The sequence below is a fragment of the Eucalyptus grandis genome, chromosome 3 (assembly GCF_016545825.1).
Source record: "Eucalyptus grandis isolate ANBG69807.140 chromosome 3, ASM1654582v1, whole genome shotgun sequence".
NCBI classification, from domain to species: domain Eukaryota; kingdom Viridiplantae; phylum Streptophyta; class Magnoliopsida; order Myrtales; family Myrtaceae; genus Eucalyptus; species Eucalyptus grandis.
In genome coordinates this window covers 37,966,295-37,981,279 of record NC_052614.1, presented here as the reverse complement: position 1 = coordinate 37,981,279, position 14,985 = coordinate 37,966,295, and positions in this window count along the sequence as shown.

Genomic DNA, 14,985 nt, shown 5'->3' with positions numbered 1-14,985 from the left:
GCTATCGGATAATCTTCAGAAATTTTTTATGCAAATGACCCGTGATCGATTTTGTTCGAACCACTATGAGACCACTCGACACATTGGTGACTCTCGATTGTTGTGAAAATCTCACGGATTCAAATATGGACATAATGTACCAAAACGACAAAAGAATCAGCCTAGGGTCGGTCTACAAGAATTTTCCAATTTAGTAGTGTCACCCACGATTAGCCACATATCTCTGTCGAACAGACCTAGCTCTGATCTCTAATTGATTTATATCTGTGCCGTAATGATCTCGGCAGATGAGCACAGTCGAGTAACTGATCCCTGGTCAAATTCTCAAGTCTATTGCATTAAAATTCCTTAATGGCTTCCCTAGATAGTCTAGTTATCTCAAGAGTGATTAGCTCTGAGAACAGCCCTATAGGCGCGTTGATGAAATGCCCGATTTATTTAATAGAAAATAGTAGTGAAAATTTGGGATGTCACATTAGTGACCGGTCAATGAAGAAGGAAAAAGAAAAAAAGAAAAAATAGTTTAAAAACAATTTAAAAAATTGAATAATTTGCTCAAGAAAATCGAATAAGATTTTCATATCGAATGATGGAAAATATTTTCTAATTCACTTTCATATTTTAGCCAAACATTGGAAAAATAAAGAAACTTCAAAGGAAGTACTTTTTTTTTTTTTTTTAAATGTCACATTTTCCTAAACAAAGGGAGCCTAAATATCAAAGGAAATAATGCATAGTAGGTGCACATGTACAAAAACTTCCCATTTACATTGTATATATATAGGAGGAAACTTTGTAGAATAGGAAATGAATCTTTATTCAAGTACTTAACCTCAAGTTGTAGGAAAGCCGGAAGTAACTGAATTATCTTTCAAGTTAGTTAGGCAAGATTTGGTCGAGAGAACATGATTGCACTTTCCCTCAAAGATTTGGGACTAAATTGGTTCTTTCAAGAGGTTGTGGACTTGATTGATTTCAATACAATAGAATTAGAATTGATTGTGCAATTTTTCCATAAAATTTGGTCAAGCTTGTCTTCACGAGTGGCTAACATGTGCTAGTTCCAACATGCGAACTGGCTTGTAAGAATGCTGGTTCTTTCTAGTCATGTTATTAAGTGGAAGCAATTATAAGTGAGTATGGTCTTAGGATTGAACTTGGAACTTAAGAATTAGATTGGTGGGAACCTATAGGTTCTATGTTCCAAGGTATGCAAGGTAAGTTCTAGGTTCTAAAAAATGAGAAATCTATTTTGACGAGTGGGTTTCAGGTTTTTAGTTGGAAGAATAAAAAATTTGAAACCTAGAACTCATAACCCGTGACCTAAAATCTGTAGTGAGTTTTAATGTTTTTCTTGATTCATGTTGTCACATGATCTTTTGATATTTCATGCCATTTGATGATAAATGTATAATTTGGAAACACAAGTCTAAGCTTTTAGTTTATGATTGAGATTTTTACTTTATTAATGTTCATATTTTTAGTGCGTTTTTATGGTTAGTGAAATGTAGAAGCGAGTGGTGATTATTAAAGCTCTTAATTTGCTGCATTTGATCAATTAATAATATAAGTAGACCATGGAACCAATATCTTGAAACCTGTGACAAGATAGGTTTCAAGTTCTAGAATATGCAGGGTGGGTTTCAGGTTTCAAAAAATAAGGAATCTATTTCAATGGATAGGTTCCAGCTTCCATGTAGAACCTGTACGAAACTTAGAACCACTTACCCCTAGAAGTAACAAGCTGCTTGATGCTAGCCCAATGAGAGCTTAGGTGCTACATGAGGCTTATGACGACACTACAAAATGGCCTTAATAGTGTGAGATTGGGCTTTGTAAGCCCAGAACTATGTTCCCTTGCCCTTGTGTATCACTTTAAACACTTTCCAGTCATTTATGTCAATTTCGCACCATTTCCCTAATGCTATGTATCATTAGACCCGTCAAATGGATCGTTTGGGTCAGGTCATATATTTTGACCCAAATAGACTATTTAAACCGGTTTGACCCATTTTCATACAATAGAAATCTAGTGGCCCATGCTCGACTCAACCCATTCCCAACTCGACTTATATTGTTAAAAACACTTCCATATTTAACCAAATCTAGGAAATTCATAGCCAAAGTGAGTGGTTGCAAAATCGAGTGAAGACAAGAGAGAATGAAAAGAAAGTCATAAAAATGAGTTGGGTTTAAGTAAGTTGTAAACTCATTAATGACCCATTTAACATTTATATTGTGTTTAAACCCGTTTAACACTCATGTTGTGTTTAAACCTCATGAGCCATTTATTCAACATAATTGACCCATTTAATATCCATATGGGTTAAGAAATGAGTTTATGATATGAGCCATTTTGAGGAATGTATCATTGCCCTTTCAAGGTAAGATTTGCTTATACATAAACTTCAAATTTCTCATTTGAGCAATGTTTGCTCTAAGCAGTCTCTCTCGTGATTTTGTCTCTGTTGAACAGAAAAGCCTCACATTTGATGTTTCCTTGTTCTTGTGGTGATTTTCTTGCAGGTGTTAAAAGCTCCGTCGGGCAGGGGACTGATCTCTAAGAAAAAATCAGAAAAAATTTGCATGTATAGTCATAATAATGTTGAAATATTTTTTGAAATTGTGAAGTCCTGTCGTGTATTGCTAGATGTGGAAATAAAATTTGATAGAAAAAAGACCGATGTTCTATTGAATTTAATTCATGAAATAGACATGTTTTGTAACAAAATAACCCCTTGCGTTATTTAAATTAATATAGATTGAAGTGTGATTGTTATACTGCTAAACAGAAATCTGAAGTACGGGGAGTTGAGGAGACTATACTAAAGTGTTAACTAAGACAACATTTATAGAAGTTATTGAAAAAATGACCAAGTTCAGTAATTATTATAGAAGTTATTGAAAAATGACACGTTGAAGGTCATAGATTGGATTTTTGAATGTTGATTTGAGATATAAAATCATCTGATCAAAGGACCTCCCACTGGGAAAATTATCCAAAAAATTATAAACTTAGTATGTTGACCAATTTAATCCTAAAACCTTTCAATTGTGTCAATTTAGGCCTAAAAGCTTTAACAAGTTGTCAAACTAGTTTATAATGAATTTTTATTTAGTCCTTATGGCTAATTTTACTTAAGTATCGTTGACGTTAACAATTTTTATTTTTTTTTAAATTCCAAAATTTTATTTATTTTCCTCTTTTTACCCCAAAAAGAAAAGAAAAGAAAAAACACAAGGCCGCGAGGTAGAGGACCAGCAACCTCGGCCACTGAGCAAGGGTCGTCAACCTTGTTGGCTCTTGGGCAATGGCCACAAAGCCCTTGTTGGCAATGGGCAAGGGTTGTTGCCCTTATTGTGGCTAGCGAGGGCAGGCGAGGGTTGCAATGCCCTTGTTGTGGCCAACAATGGCTTGGCAAGGGTTCATGACTCCCTCATCGGCCACAAAGAGGGCTTGGCTTGCGAGCCATAGTCAAATCCGGCGAGGGTTGTGACCCTTGCTCGTAGTTAGTGAGGGCTTTGTGGCCCTTGCCTAGTGGCTGGCAAAGGTCACCAACCCTCAACTAGTGACCTCACCAACCCGGTATGAAAAGAGAGAAAAAAAAAAAAAAAAAGAAAAGAAAAAAAAAAGAAAAAAAAGAAAAAAAAATAGCAAATTTTTTAAAAAATTAAAAATTGTCTATATTATGCTAGTAGTGCCATGTAGGATGACTATTGTTGAATGGACTGCCATATTATTGATATTTGGCCAAACTGATCAAGAATGACTAAATCGACAATTTGTTAAATGATTTAGAACTAGTTTGGCAAATCGCAAAAATAGTTTAGAATTACATTGACCCAATTGAAAGGTTTTAACATTGAATTGTTTGTCATGTAATAAGTTTAGGATTTTTTAGACAATTTCGCCCCCTTGCATTATGAACTGAAAATTACATTCAAATCAAGTATGTCACAATTATGTACGTCAATAATCATGAATAAGCACAAAAAAAATGCATAACTTGCACTTTGTCATATTTAGCATGTTGGTGTTGAAAATGGACCTTGTTTCATAAATCACATGCTGCCTTGAATTTGCATGTTCCGGGAAATCATACGCTGCCTTGATTCTGCTTGCTGACTTCGAATTATCCGTTATTATGATGAAATTTGCACAAAATCGGACGTTGATTTGAGATTGTCGTGAGTTGCACGCTTATATTGACAGTGAATGTTGACTTGACGGAATTGGAAATGGTCCCAATTACTTACTATCACGCCATTCAAACAGGCGAGGTGCATTTGCTGTCGTACTCGTGCCCCTGAGTCCTTATCACATCCGCTGTCGTACTCGTGCCCGTGATCATCATCACATCCGCTGTCAAGATAAATCGGCGGAAAGGATTCCGCCCTCGCTTCGCTGCATGAAATGTGGAAATGATTGCATGTTGGTTGGCCAGTCGATTTTTATTTTATTTTATTTTATTTTATTTATTTAAAAAAGCTTAAATCGGTGCGTCCGCTGAACATAGACTTCGTTGCCTGAGGAATATCGCCACGGCATCGGTTGGACTTCTTCGAAGAGCAGGTCTCATGCCGCATCCATAGGGAAAGGGGATGGCAGTAAGTGGAAGAAAAAAGGAACAAAACAATTAAATAAGCAAAGGAAGAAACAAGAAAACATCTGCTGACTTTGGCGCATTTTGTTTAATTCGGCGGTTTTAGCAGTTCAATGTCTGATTAGTATACTGTTTCAGCTTGATCGGCCGATGTCTTCTGCAGCGTCAGAGACGGCAGCCGAAGAAGATGGCTTCAAATTCGGATTTGTTTTCGGAACAGAAGATTCCCATTCTTGTTCTACCAACTTTCATGATTTTCTAATTGAGTCTTTTACTTATAATCTTTCTAATCACATCCTTCTACTTGCGCAAATTGTCTGGTCATTTTCTTCCGATACTAAATCTAGCTATGTCTATCTAATGTGGTCGTTGGACGGCATTGAAATGCAAAGTGGGCAACATTTTAAAAATGCCGACTTCCACATGGACTTTATTGAGGATAACAGAAAAGTTAAAAAATAAAAAAGAACCTTTCCCTTACTTTTCAAAGTGGGATACAATTGTCCGCTTTGGACACTAAGTCCTCACGGTTTTGTTCTTCTTGGGGCAGCCCATACTACCTCAAGAAAACGTGTAAGTGTAATTAGAGGGACCCAAGCCTTATAAGCTAGCTCAGGACTCCCCCCTAAGTGATGTGGGACGGATGCCCTTAGCCTCACCCGCATATGGCCGAGGCGATCTTAGTCCGTCCCTCTGTATTGCCCCGGGTCTGGGTTGTCACATTTTCCCCCCCTTAAGGCACAATGCCCTCGCTGTGGCCTCACATGCTGCAGGAGTTAGCTCTGATACCACCTGTAAGGACCCGGGCCTCCACTGTACACATATTGTCCACTTTGGACACTAAGTCCTCATGGTTTTGTTCTTCTCGGGGCAGCCCATACTAACTCAAGAAAACGTGTATGTATAGTTAGAGGGACCCAAGCCTTATAAGCTAGCCTAGGACTTCCCCCCTAAGCGATGTGGGACGGATGCCCTTAGCCTTGCCCGCGTAATGCCGAGGCGATCTTAGTCCGTCCCTCCGTACTGCCTTGAGTCCGGGTCGTTACATTCTCCCCCCTCCCCCTTAAGGCACAACGCCCTTGCTGTGGCCCCACACGCTGCAGGAGTCGTTTTTGATACCACCTGTAAGGACTTGGGTCTCCACTATACACATATTGTCCGCTTTGGATACTAAGTTCTCATAGTTTTGTTCTTCTCGGGGCAGCCTATATTACCTCAAGAAAACACATATATATAGTTAGAGGGACCCAAGCCTTATAAGCTAGCCCATGACTCCCTCCTAAGTGATGTGGGACGGATGCCCATAGCCTCGCCCGCAGAATACTGCAGATAACAAGTATTGAAGTGTGATTGTTATACTACTAAACAGAAATCTGAAGTACGGGGAGTTGAGGAGACTATACTAAAGTGTTAACTTAGACAACATTAATAGAAGTTATTGAAAAAATGACCACGTTCAGTAAGTATTATAGAAGTTATTGAAAAATGATTTGTTGATAAAATCGACTCCATCTTTCAATAAATTGAGCATCCACAAGTTGAAGGTCGTGGATTGGATTTTGAATGTTAATTTGAGATATGAAATCATCTGATCAAAGGACCTCGCATTGGGAAAATTATTTAAAAAATCATGAACTTAGTATATGTTGGCCAATTTTAATCCTAAAACCTTTCAATTGTGTCAATTTAGGCCTAATAACTTTAACAACTTGCCAAACTAGTTTATAATGAATTTTTATTTAATCCTTATGGCTAAATTTACTTAAGTATTGTTGACGTTAATAATTTTTTAATTTTTATAAATTCCAAATTTTTATTTATTTTCCTCTTTTTTTCCCCAAAAAAAAAAAAAAAAAAAAAAGCACAAGGCTGCAAGGTTGAGGACTGGCAACCTCGGCTAGTGAGAAAGGGTCATCAACCTTGTTGGCCCCTGGGCGATGGCCACGAAGCCCTTGTTGGTGGTGGGTTGCAATGCCCTCGTTGTGGCTGGTGAGGGTAGACAAGGGTTGCAATGCTCTCGTTGTGGCCAGTGATGGCTTGGCAAGGGTTCATGACTCCCTCGCCAACCACAAAGAGGTCTTGGCTTGCAAGCCATCGCCAAATCCAGCGAAGGCGATGACCCTTGCTCATAGTTAGTGAGGGCTTTGTGGCCCTTGCCTAGTGGCTATCAAAGGTTGTCGACCCTCAGCTAGTGACCTCACTAACCTTGTATGAAAAGAGAGAGAAAAAAGGAAAAGAAAAGAAAAGAAAAAAAAAAGAAATAATAAAAATAATAAAAAATTTGCTTTAAAAAAAAAATGTCTACGTTATGTTAGCCATGCCACATAGGATGATTGTTGCTGAATGGACTACCATGTTACTGATATTTGGCGAAAATTATTCAGAATGATTAAATTGGCAATTTGTTAAAAGATTTATAACTAGTTTGGCAAATCGCAAAAGTAGTTAAGGACTACATTGACCCAATTGAAGTGTTTTAAGATTAATTGTTTGCCGTATATTAAGTTTATGACTTTTTGAACAATTTCACCCCCTTGCATTATGAACTGAAAATTACATTCAAATTAAGCATGCCACGATTATGCACGTCAATAATCATAAATAAACACAAAAAATATAACTTGCACTTTGTCATGTTTTGTGTGTTGGTATTGAAAATGGACCTTGTTTCATAAATCACAAGCTAGCTTGATTCTACGTGCCGACTTCGAATTATCCATTATTATGATGAAATTTGCACAAAATCGTGTTGGCACCTAATTTTTAGTCGACGTATCATTAAAAGGTGAAAAAATTGAGATTTGAGTTTCTTTTGCATTGTCATTTTTAAGCAATTTCTAGTTCATTTTTAAGAAAAAGCCAAAAAGTCAAACGGTTGACTTTTGGGTTAATTTTTTGGTCAACCCTTTAACTCAAAAAAATCGAAAAAATAAAAAATGCACAAATATATTTCTTTTAATACCAATTTGAATTTTATGTCGAAAATTTCACAAAATTTGATTGAGAACTTTGATTTCTAAATTTTTCAATTTTAGGTTCTAAATCAACCAAAATAAATTAATTTTATTTTAACCATAATTAGGCGTAGTTCCTTATTCGACATTTGGTTTAGAGACTATTTTAAATCCGCCTATGCATTCAATTTCATGATTTACCAAGTCAAAATACAAATTACCATTTTGAGTCATAATTAGGAGGCCAAAATCAATTCTCCAAGAATTGTGAATAGACGGTTATTCCTCACTCACTTTCTTAAGATAAGTCTAAATTTGAAATCGATTTTAGAAAATTTACATCAAAACTTCTCAATTTGAAGAATTTTACTCTCCTAAGCATAAGAAAGTCAAACAATTAAGCTTTAATCGGCAAAATTCGAATTGACTCATTCATAGTTATGGTTTAATTTCATAAATCCAGGTCCAATTTTGACAAGTGATCTTAGACATGAATAGTTTATTAGATAGGACATGAATAGTTTATTAGATAGGACAATTGTGACATTAATTGAATTCAATTTTAGTTAATTTACCATTTTGCCCATTGAATTGCAAATTTAACCATTTTAGCCCTTTAGGTCTAATTCAAAGCACCCATGGCTTTGACTTGTTGTCTTTCACGATAATCATTTAATTAGGTCAATAAAAGACCCCTTGATCATGTTCATAAGGTTTAATTAGCTTAATTGTATCTTAGGCTCCGTTCGTTTCGTAGATAATAATTTACGGGAAAATGTTTTACGGATTTTCCAGCGTTCGTTTAACGGAAAATGAATTCCTTGTAGAAAATGTTTTCCATCAAAAGAAAAATGTCTTCTAAACTAGGGGAAAATGTTTTTCACTTTTGAAAGGTGGAAAACATTTTCCTCAATTGATCTCTCTTACCTCACACCTTTACAAATCCTCACTTCCTCCTCCCCTTTCTTTTTCTTCTTTTCTTTTTTTATTCGAATTATTTTTTTAATTTTCTTTTTCTTTTTTAATTCGAATTATTTTTAATTTCCTTTTCCTTTTCCTTTTTCTTTTTTTCGTTTTCTTTTCTTTGTTTCCCATCTTCTTCTTTCTTGGCTAGTCGTTAGATCAGGTGAACCTCAAGCTCGTCGATCTCAAACTCGCGCTTGTCGATCTGACAAGTCTTGAGCTTGATGCTCACACTCGCCAATTTGATGAGCGGAAAATATTTTCCTTACCGAACACCGGGAAATTTTTTCTAAAACATTTTCAGATTTTAGCCGAACACTAGAAAATATTTTCATTTTCTTGGAAAAGGACTTATGGGAAAATATTTTTTGGAAATGACTTATTTTCTACTAAACAAACGGACCCTTAATTGGCTAATTTCTTCTTAAATAAGATAAAATTCATTTTGAATTAGGTCATTTAGGGACCGAATTGCATAAATTTTGGACCATAGAGGTCCCACGTGGACGAAATGGCCAGAATTGGACCAAGCCGATCAAGAACTGATCAAAAACTAGCCAAACCGAATTGAACCAATTTGATCGGTCTGAATGGCTACCTGCAGGGATGGCCGATTTAGCTCCTTGCCGGCTAGTTCTTGACCTCCAATGACTGGTTTTAGGATCCTCTCAATGTCAATTCACTTATGCACCTTCAATTTATCAAAATTTTACAGATTGATTCTTCGATTAAATAAATTGCATTTTGACCCATAATTGAGTATTTTGATGCAATTCTCAATTTTGACTCGGGCTTTGGCAAATGAAACCCATTGGATAGATTGCCTGACACCTCAAGATCATGATCCAACCTTCAAAATCAAATTTTAATTGTTGGATCAAAATTTCGATTGTCGAATTGAATCGATAAGTGAAATTAGATGGTTTGGGGGTAGTATATAAGCCCATTTTCCCTCCATTTTTGAGGGGGGCTCATTTGCACAAATTTATAGAAAAATATCTTCAACAAACTCTCTCTCCTGCTAATTCTCTTTCCTTCCCTTTCTCCATCGCACGTTGAGTTTCCACTGGTGATCTAGCAGTCACGTTGGCAACCTTGCCGTCACCGATCATCCCTCTGATCTTCCTCATGATATCTAGTAGCTGATTGGGGCTTTTGGAAGCCTCGACAACAACTTGATCTTTCTGATCAAGCTGATCAATCTTCAAGTTTCACTGGCGGCTTCGGAGACTGGTTCAACCAAACCAGTTCTACTTCGTCATCAAGCCGACAATCTGATCGATTTGCGAGTGATCTTTGCTATTTAGGTTTGGTCTGTGGAGAATTGAAAGTGTTCCGGTGATTTGACTAGATCGATTGCGATCAGAATCAATAAAAACTCGTAAAAGGTAATAATCTCAATCTCAAATCCTGTGAAGCGAGACTGGATTAACCATCGGGGCTAGGGTTCAATTTTAGGAAAATATGCCATGTTTAGATGTTAGATCGAAGGATTTGGATGTTGATTTGCTGTGCTTGATTGTTCTTGAATGATATGGATGATTAAACTTGATTTGGCCTTAATATGCATTTTTGCGGTTCTGTAATAGGCTTAATGTTTTGGCCAAAATGAGGTTCGAAACGGCTTTATTTGAATTTGAGTCATTCTAGAGTCTGATAATACACATTACAAGCTTCAAATCAATAGGTTGCATGCCTTGATCAAGCATCATTTGACCTTCGAAAAACATGTCCAAAGATGAATGATTATGTAGTAGTTTAAGTTAGTTTTCAATTATGTTCTTGTTCTGCCTTCTATCTTTTCCCTTTTTGTCAAATTTTTTGTGTTGATTTTTGAAGGAACTTTCCTTCATAAGACCTATTTTTATTGTCTTGAGAATGTTATGCATTTCTTTTAGAATTTTTGGACTTGATTAGGTAGGTCAAAGCCATTCAAATCTGAGCCTAGGTTGGTCCACTCCATACTGATTTATGTGTTGAGCTTTAAAGGAACTTTCCCACATGAAAGTTGCTTATAATTATGTAGATAATATCTTGTGATTTTTTTTTTTGGAATTTTTGGATGTGTTTAACTAGGTCAAAATCTCCTAGATTTAAACATAGGACAGTCTGCCCTACATTATTCTGAATTGTGATTTGGTGAAATTGAGTCCATAGATGAGTTTGTCTGGTCTCAAATCCTTCATGAAAGATGAAATACACGTTGTATCTATTCAATTGATGCATGCTTTGCGAAGTCTTGATGTTAATAGATGAGTCAATCGCATGAGTTGATGTGAAAAGATGTTGTAGCAATATATAGCTTAGATATGCATATCCGTTTTTCTATTTTTGCTATGGCTCATGCGATCATATTTAGGTTTCGAACTCTTAATGAAAAATGTTCATCATTGCATGCTCTGTATGTAAGATTATTTGTAAGATTTTTACATGTCTTAAGATATTGAAATCATTCCCATTCTGTGAGGTTAATGCTGAAACGAAATCTTGCTGTATATACATCTTGCCATGGTAGTTTGAGTCATTTAGCAACCAAATTTTACTATTATGTCTTCTTGACAATTAAAACGCATGTTACAAAGTTCACATACACGTTTTGGTCATATTTTTTTTTAATATCATCTTGCAAATTAAATTTGTGTCACATTAGTGTTTATCACACTTAGGATTCCCAAGCATACCTTTAGGAATCTTGAATCATTTCATAATGTCATTTAAGTTGTATGACATTTTGCATGCCGACCTAGGATTAGATGGTTATCCAAATTTTCCATTGCATCCGATTTTAAATGTCATGTGATTTTTTTTATGTCATTTGTGCATTATTTGAATAATTTTGTGGTTTTCTAATGCATGCTTACGTTATGTTTTTCTTAGTTATTAACATGCACACCTTTAAAGATCTCAATCTTAGGATATCAAATTGACCTAGTTTAAGATTTGAGTCTTTCTAGGAAGTTGTAAGGCACACTTAGAGATTTCCAATGCCGTTGATTTTATGCAGATCGCTCATCGTTAAGGTCACTTTCCATTTTTTTAAGACTAGATTAGAATTTAGACATGGGATCAAATTTGGACCCCTGTTATGATCTTTGTCTAAATAGACCTTTTGCATTGAATTTCTTTCGAAAGATTGATTTTAGTATGATATTGTGTTTTTGATTGTTTTGACATGTGTGCCTGTTTTTTTCAATTGTATTTACCTACTTATAGATTTGCTAGACTAGATGTATGCTTGTTTCTTTCAATTGTATGTACCTAGTTATAGATTTCCTAGACTAAATCTAGATTAGGACCTTGAAGATGGAGAGGACATGAAGATGGTGAAGGTCAATGTCCATTTCGACCATTATTATATACCATTCATCCCCAACATATGTCCCCAACATATGTCTTGGGTTCACATCGTCTGTATAAAAGCCTAACAAGTTGCGGGTTTTCTTTTTCTCTTATTCTTTGCAATTGTGTTTCCATTTTATATTTTCTAGGATTGCATGGTAGATTTACCATTTTCATTGATTGTTTACTTTATGTCTCGCAATTTTCAATTCAATTGGGTGTTTCCTTTTCATTTTCTTTAGAAATAGAATAGCATGAAAACAACCAACTACCCATGATCACTTAGTTTAGGAGTAACAATCTCGAAAATGTAAGAAGAAATGCATGGACACGTTAGGTAAATACAACATACTGTTTAGGTATCGAAAGGGCACTAACAGAAATATTGGCGTAACCTAAGTCCCTGGATTTAGATATCTAGTTATGTAGGAATCGAGAGAATACTCCCGACCCTCGATTGGGTTTCTAACCGACCTCCAAAAACGAGGCTAGTGGCTACTCCCGTCTTAAATGTGGTCTTTGAATTTTGGCTTAATGTGCAATGTCGTCTTAATTTTTAATCCGTTCAATATGGTTCCCGAGCTATTAGTAAATGTTCAATGTAATCTCTAGTTTATATAAAATGTTTAAAAGTTCGGAACCAAATCAAACAAATTAAAAGTTCATAAATGACATTGCATATTAGATTAAAGTTTGGGGATTACATTAAATGAATAAAAAGTTTGGTACATTGAACTCAAAGTTTAGCAATCATTTGTGTTATTTTTCTTTTGTAAAAATTAAAATTCTCTCGAGTAGCATATGAAACAATAATTTTATTCATATCTACCTCAAAACATAAAGCAAAAGCAAAGGAAATTACTACGCGCATCTAAGGGTGGTCAAGGCTTTCGAGGATAACATTGTACATTGAACTCAAAGTTCAAAGATCATTTGTGCCATTTTTCTTTTGTAAAAATTAAAATTCTCTCGGGTAGCATATGAAACAATAATTTTATTCATATCTACCTCAAAACATAAAGCAAAAGCAAAGGAAATTACTATGCACAGCTAAGGGTGGTCAAGGCTTTCGGGGATAACATTGTACATTGAACTCAAAGTTTAGAGATCAGTTATGTCATTTTTCTTTTATAAAAATTAAAATTCTCTTGGGTAGCATATGAAACAATAATTTTACTCATATCTACCTTAAAACATAAAGCAAAAGCAAAGGAAATTACTATGAGCCTCTTAGGGCGGTCAAGGCTTTTAGCTCCATCAAAATTTTGGCCGATATCCTAAAATGACTGTGATTATCTAAAGTTAAGGGAAAGTTTGAATCTTAAATTTATCACTTTACATGATTGACACATTAGTCAGTTTTAATGAACGGTTAATATGGGTTTTACTTGCATTCTTATCAAATTTTCCTTGTTCTTTCCTTCTATTTTTCTTTTTTTCCCTAATTTCTCTTTGTCGTGTTCTTGTTTTGCCGTGACCTAACACATTTGTAGCACACATAAAACCTAACCTTGTAGTAGTTAGCCATCCGCTCCTTTGTGTGGCCTCCACCTCCATCATGCCTTCGTGAGCCCCGCAATGCTGTGGCCTACGCCAACCGAGGTCATTAACCTCCACCACCTTTTCCAAGTGCCTTGCCACTCACCAAGGCCCTGTTTGGTAACCATCATTGAAACAACTGATTCTATTATTTTGTTTCGAAGAATAAAAAAAGAACAGAAACCCGTTTGATAAAATTTTTATTCCTAGGAACAAAAATTCATTTTTTTTTTGTTCTTGGGAATAGAATTAAGAAGTTGACAAAAGTTGTTTCTTGTTCCCGGGAACAATTCCTAGAATCATGTCCAATTTATTCTTTTTTTTTTTTTCTCTTTTCTCTTCTTCTATTTCCTTTTCTTCTTTTTCCTTTTGGGTGGTCATTGGCCTTGGCCAAGGTTAGCAACTTTGCCGGAGTGTCACCAACCCTTGGCGATGTCGAGCCATGGCAAGGCTCGTTGGCCTGAGCCTCGAGCTCGCCCAACCAAGGTGAGGTAGAGCCTCACTGGTCGGCACGAGACTCAACCTCGCTGACCCACCACTGTGAGACGCCGACCAGCGTGAGGCTTGGCCTTGCTAGGCCGGGGCAAGGCCAACCTCGTGTTGCCAGGCGAGGTCGAGCCTCGCCGGTGGCCTAACAAGGCTCGCTTGGTCACCGGTGAGGCTTGGCCTCACCTAGATCTGGCAAGGCTAAGCCTCACGATGGCCAAGCTCGCCTCCACACGAGCTTGTCGTCCTTTGCCCTATCTTGGTGAGGCTCTGGCGAGCTCGTTGGACCTCGCTCAGTCGATCATTGGCCACCGCCGTGGCCAGCAACTGGGCACAACGAAGGAAGAAGAAGAGAAAAGGAACAAGAAAAAAAAAAAGAGGAAAAGTAAGAAAAATAAAATATAAGTGTTAAAAATATTAAAAGAAAAAATTAAGAATTCTACCAAACACATTTCTATCCCCGGAATAGAAATTTTCTATAGTTACCAAGTGTGTTTTTTTACTTAGAATTTGTTCCCAAGAACAAAGTCAGAAAAAACCATTTTTAAACAAAAATTGTTCCCGAGAACAGAATTGTTACCTAAGGGTTCTCGGAGATTTTGGTGTGATTAGTTAGTATGCATCATGTCACGCCCCGATCCTTTGAGCATGTGCCCATCCCTCCTTGATCGATTAAATAGCGATATCTTAGGACGCATCACCGACCCATTCATTTAGATACGCATGCATAAGCATATATAAAATTCCTAGACAACAATTCAATGGGATAGAAAAGCAGGGTCAACTTTTTCAAATCAAAACAAGCCTTTTTATAAACAAACATGTTTATATACAACGTCATGCTATCTACAAAAATATCGACTTAACAAAAGGGAACTGTTCTATGACTCCCTAATCAGGCAGGTTCGCCAATTGATCGATCTCCACCTTCCCAGACTTCGGGGCTTTCGGTCCTCGACTAACTTCCTTTACGGACTTGAAAATGGTTATTCAATAACCAGTGAGATAATGTCTTAGCAAGTTTTACCCCTTAAGACTCGATTAGGAAGCAAATTACGTCCTAAAGGCTACCTAAGCACAACATGAGTAAGAGGGCTTAC